Source organism: Formica exsecta, unplaced genomic scaffold, assembly GCF_003651465.1.
Source record: "Formica exsecta isolate Colony F162 unplaced genomic scaffold, ASM365146v1 scaffold585, whole genome shotgun sequence".
In the NCBI taxonomy this organism is placed as follows: Eukaryota; Metazoa; Arthropoda; class Insecta; order Hymenoptera; family Formicidae; genus Formica; species Formica exsecta.
Window position 1 is genome coordinate 112,673 of NW_021853119.1, and position 6,595 is coordinate 119,267.

The window sequence follows — 6,595 nt, forward strand, 5'->3', positions numbered from 1 at the left end:
GCGGTTACGGGCGCTCTCATATACGAGATTGCTGGGGAGGATGGAAGAGCGAAGGCGGATGCATTCGCTAGTAAACTGCAAGAAGTACTTGCAAATAGAGAAGGAGTAAAGATCGCAAGACCAACGAAAATGGGCGACATAAGACTACGGGACTTAGATGACTCAGTCAACGTAGAGGATATTATCCAAGCCATAATCGGACTGGGGAAATATCAGAGAACGGACATTAGTGCAGGCCCAATCAGAAAATCGGGTAACGGGCTTGGCACGGCGTGGGTAAGATGCCCGTTAGAAGCAGCAAACGCTGCGATGAAGAAAGGTACGCTGAAAGTAGGCTGGGCGCTAGCCAGAGTCGAGATTTTGGAAACAAGGCCCCTACAATGTTACAGGTGCCTCGAAGGAGGACATGTTAGAGCAACCTGCACCAGTGATATTGACCGTAGCGGGAGATGCTACAGGTGCGGGGAGAATGGCCACGAAGCCAAGAACTGCATGGCGAAGCCTAAATGCTCAGTCTGCACAGATCAGGGAAGGCCGGACGATCACCGTACGGGTAGCAAAAGCTGTGCCCCGGCAAGGAAGAAAAAAGGATCGACTAACAAAGCTCCGGCAGCGCCAAAAGCAAAGGTTGACCCTAATATTCTTGCTACTGCTGGCCCCTCTGGGAGCAGAGTAGTAAGCAATGTGAAGGTGGCGGAAAGTCAACTTCCCCTTGCACTGAGGAGGAATAGAAGAACGGATATTCAAACATCCCAGAAAACGGCTGAAGGCGAAGCCCAGCCGATGGAGGTGGTGCCGGAGGAAGCACCGTCAAATAATAACAATGACAACTAAGATCCTCCAGGCAAACCTCAACCACGCACGTCAGGCCCAGGACTTATTCTTGCATAGCCTGATGGAACGTGGTTGTGGAATAGGCATTGCCGCAGAACCTTATTCAGTCCCAGACAACCATCCCTGCTGGGCGACTGACCAGGGAAAACCTGTGGCAATAACGTGGATGGGAAATAAAAACTTCCCGCCAGGCTCCAGGATGGAAAGTGGAGATGGATACGTAGCGGTGCAGTGGGGGCGGATATCGGTCATTGGAGTATACATCTCTCCAAACCTCAATCTAGCCACATTTGAGGATAGGCTAGAGAGCATAGGGGAATGCATTAACAGGTGCCTCCCGCGACCAATCATAATAGCGGGGGATTTTAACGCCAAATCGGCTCTATGGGGCTCTTTGGTAAATAACAGAAGAGGCGAAATATTAGAGGACTGGGCAGCAGCGCTGAACCTATGCATACTACACGTGGGCATAAGGAGTACCTGCATAAGAGCGCAGGGAGAATCTATTGTCGACCTGACGTGGGCGACTCCTTCTGCGGTGCACCTGGTAAGTGGATGGGAGGTGTTGCAAGAGGAGACGGCATATGACCATCTTTATATTGAGATGACGATCGCAGCCATCACTCCAGAGGTGCTTAGGCGCCGCCAAGCGGCGGGGGCACGTCCAAAGAGATGGACTTTTCAAAAGATGGATGAGGACCTCCTCAAGGCCGCGATACTCTCGAATACGTGGGCAGAAAAGGACGATGAGGAAAAGGACATTGACCGGCAAGCCTCACGGCTAGAAAAAGTGCTGACAGAAATTTGTAATGTTGCAATGCCTCGTGCAAAGCCCTCCCCCCGACGCGCCGCTTATTGGTGGTCAGACGAAATCGCATCGCTACGCAGAACATCGGTAAGGGCCAGAAGGGCCTACACTAGAGCCCGTCAAAGAAGGAGTGCCTCTGATGAAGAAATAGAGGAAAGATACATGGAGTACCGGGTGGCTAGGGACGCCTTAGTAAAGGCCACAAGAGCGGCAAAGGCCAAGGCATGGAACGAGCTCCTCCAGACACTGGATGAAGATCCGTGGGGGCGTCCATATCGGATAGTACTCAGTAAACTAAGGCATTGGGCGTCCCCCACGACAGAGGCAATGAACCCTCATTTCCTAGACAATATCCTCACTACCCAGTCCCTGTAGTGGAGCAAATAGAGTGGAGAAAAGAATTGGAGGTGTCCCCGGAGGAACTTAGAACTGCCGTAAAGAGACTGGGAACACGCAAAGCCCCAGGCACAGACGGCATCCCAGGCAAAGTCATCGCCCTGGCCTCTGGCGAAATTGGAGGACGAATCAGCCGGATTTTCACTGATTGCCTCAGATATGGACGTTTCCCGACTAACTGGAAGGAAGCAAAAATAGTACTCCTTCCAAAGCAGGACAAACCGGCGGACTCTCCCTCTTCGTATCGGCCCATATGCCTGCTGAACGAAACGGGAAAGATGCTGGAAAGGATCGTTGCGGATCGTCTTGTTCAACACCTGTCCGGGGAGGGCCCCAATCTAAGTGAAGGCCAATATGGTTTTCGGCGGGCGAGGTCAACGGTAGATGCCATTCTACGCGTCCGAACAATGTCGGAGGCCATCATAACGGACGGGGGAGTGGCAATGGCGGTATCCCTAGATATCGCGAATGCCTTTAACTCACTCCCCTGGGAAAGGGTTGGTAGGGCACTCCAATACCACAGAGTTCCCCCGTACTTGGTAGCGGTGATAGGAGACTACTTCCGCGACAGGAGGATAACATATGTTGACCGAGAGGCTGTAACGCAAGAAAGAGACATGACATGCGGGGTTCCACAGGGATCTGTCTTGGCATCTGTCTCAAGCATATTCTACGGGGAGGGGTGATGTAACGATGCATCCCTCTACCGTCAATGTACCGTTACCCGGCCGCCGATCCGCCGGAAGTCCGCCGCCCGACGAACACCGGTCGGGCAAATGCGGAGGCGCTGAGCGCCCATTTTTTAAACATTAGACAAACCGCGTAAATATCGAACTGCCGTTAGGCGCGCGTAACCGTCGAGAGCCGGTGACGCGCCCGGGTACCGACCGACCGATACCGAAAACACCCGAGTCGCGCGCGCCGGTTCTATGACGCAAATACCGTTAACCGTAAGAACAATAGGCGAATTACGGTTTGTTTGATTCTGGCGGCTTCAGATCTTGTACATGTACGTGTCGGTACCATTTTCCCCGCTTGCTCCTCAGGTCTACGATGACGGGCGAGACAATTCGACGAACTTCGAGCGGGCCGATATATTTTGGCGTGAGTTTCGCGTTGAAACTGTCGGCTTTTCTTGACAGCGGGTGGTCTTTCTTCCACACCCATTCGCCGATGTGCGGTCTCCATTCTCGGCGTCGGAGATTATAATATTTCTCCTGCCGTTGGAAAGCTCGGGCCAGTTGTATCCGGACGATTTTATAGGCGTCGTCTAGCCGGTCTCGTATCTGGTGACGTCCTCTCGGTTGCTGGTGCGGTGCGGTGCGGCGGTACGAGCTCTCGCCCGTAATTGACATATGCCGGCGTATATCCGGTGGCATCGTGTACTGCCGTATTAAATGCGAATTGGAATGCGAGCAGATGTTCGTCCCAGTCTCGATGGTCCTTATCGACGAATTCTCCAATCATCGTCTTTATCATCCGATTGGTTTTTTCAACCGGGTTGTAATGCGGTGCATAGGCTGGTGCGGTCTTATGCCGGATGTTAAACGCTTGCAGTCGTTCGGTAAAATCCTTCGATATAAATTGTGTGCCGTTATCCGACAGAATGGATGCTGGTCGGCCATGTCTGAGTATCACCCTCTCGGTGATGGCTTTCGTGACGGCATTCGCGGTGGCTTGACGGAGCGGTGTTAATTCCACCCATTTCGAGAATCGATCCTGCACTACGTAGAGCAACGTGGCCTTGTCGCGAGCGCGGCAGTGGCCCTACGAGATCGGTGGTGATCTGCTCCAGGGTCGCTGGACGTCGGTCGCGTGGAGCTTTCCGGCTGGTTGTTGTTGTGCCACCTTGTGTTTCTGGCAGATTTCGCATGTTCGCCCGTATGCGGCGATCGCCCGGAACATTCCCGGCCAGTAATAATGTTCGGCGATGCAAGCGATCGTTTTTGCTATTCCCAGGTGGCCGGCCGTTGGTGCGTCGTGGTAATTACTCAGCATCGTGTGTCGTTAATCTTGCGGTACACACCAGTGATGCCAGAATTGAGACGCGAGCAACATGCAACCGAGGTGGAAGGGATAACGCACACAAGCGCAAACCGCGTACGTGTGAGCTCGGCACTTCGGCTAACTTCGGATGGCAGAAGAGGACAGATATACTGTTTTCTGTCCCTCTCCTTCCTATCGAGCCGGCAACTATAGCGACGGGCGTACGGGCGACGCGACGGACGATGTTGCTCGCTTCTTGATTCTTGATACATATGACAGCGTTAAATATTCTTTTTACAGCCTTTTCATGTTATATAATAAATGTTTTTTTCCAACCTTCCTTTCTGCATTATATATTAAATGATTTTTCACGCTTTTGATATTACATATTTATATTAGAGTTATAAGAGAAAATGCATTATTACATTAAAACAATACTGCTTTAATTAATTGTTTTTTATTTAAGTATATTGTATATAAAAGTATTCAGATAAAGTACTCCAAGATTGAACATTATATTAAACATTTCATATTTTACGTACTGAAAAAAAAAGTAACTTGATACTTAAAAATTTTATTTTATTAAAAAAAACTATTTATTCGATGAATTTTAATAGCGTATTTGTTTATATTAAAATCTTTAAGTTTTTTTAATAAAATATTTATTTATTAAATATAATAAATATTAAATATATTTTTCTTATCAAAAACAATATCTAGATTATTAAAAAATATTATTTAAATGAAAAGAAATTATACAAAGATAAAAAATGAATATTGTTAGAACAAATCAAATAATTTATGGAATTTTTTAAAATATATGTTTCATTAAATATTATATGTATACTGTTTAGTGTTATGTATTCAGGGTGAAAAGAAATCGTTTTGTCATATTATTTTTTTTACATATATACATTTTTAACACAATAACGACATACAAACGTATATTGACCACATGTACGTTTGTGTGTCATACATAATGAACACCTAAAAAAACCTCACAAAAGTAAAAAAAATACGCTAAGTATATAAAAAAATCCCAACTTGTACGCAAAAAAAGTTTATTATTATATATATTATATACATGCATACATACATACATACAGACATTACATCATCGATCATAACATATCGTATTAATAAAATTTCGACAAATAGATTATTATATACATATAATTACAAAGAAGAAAGAAACTGAAGCTTTAGCTTTCTTAATACTTGTCTAACAAATACGAATAATAATGATTAAATTTATTACTTTGCTGCGGCTGCGGCTGGTCTTTTGCCTGCTGCAACAAATGCTGCAGCTGTTGCTGCAGTTGTTGTTGTTGCTGCTGCTGTATACTTTGTTGTTGCAACAATTGTTGCATCAACTGCTGCATATCTGACAGGTCTTGCTGCATATTGTCATTTATTTCTTCTGTAAAAATAAAATATTATTAATTGTTATATGTATTAAAACAGTTAGAAATATATATTATATACATGCATACATACATACATACAGACATTACATCATCGATCATAACATATCGTATTAATAAAATTTCGACAAATAGATTATTATATACATATAATTACAAAGAAGAAAGAAACTGAAGCTTTAGCTTTCTTAATACTTGTCTAACAAATACAAATAATAATGATTAAATTTATTACTTACCAGACATTATATGTTCTGTCGCAGCGATGTTTCCTAGGGAACTGAAGCAGTCGGCAATTCGGCATTTATTCATTTGTTTTGTACGGCGTGCATCTATTTCATATACTGTTTACTGTATCACGACGCTTCTGTGAGAAAATTTTGTTGCTTTGTGCTTCCAAGTCAACGTATTATCTTATATGTGTCTTATAAAATCTTAGTATCCAAGAAGTTGAAGCAATTATGATTGTAAGTCCCAATTGTTTCAAATTTCCATATATTTTCTTCTTTTTTATTGTTTGTCTTTTTTTACTCATTCTTCCTTAATTCTTTGTTTCTATTTTTTGTTGTACATAAAAATGTGTGATGAATTAAAAAAAAAACCTAAGCGAAGTTTTTCAGAAGCTTGGCTTAATGATGATCGATTTAAATCTTGGATATGCAAAGTATCATTTGATGATAGCCTTTTTCATTGTATTACATGTAATAAAAATTTTTCGTGCGGTTTATCGCACGTTATAAGACATGCGGATTCTGCGTGTCATAAAGAAAATGCATCGTTATTATCAAATAATAACAATATAAGTTCAAATACAATAATACCATGAAAACGTTTTAAACAACAATGGTGTTCTCTATTTTTGTTATTCTTAATAATTTGAAACTCGTTGTTTACGCGATCATTCATATTATTGTATTTTGTCATTGGAATATCCATAGTTGTATCACAATTCTATCAGAAATCTATATCACATTTTGTATGATTATTATGTACATTTGCATCTTTCTTGTCAGAACCATGCTTTTTGTCACGTTGTCGAGATGTATAAGCATTTTTAGACGAATTGCAATCTTCGAATGAATAGGCCCATTTACACGGACAGTTTTTCTCACAGTTTTGGAGCGTACACTCCAGACGCGCGCGCCAG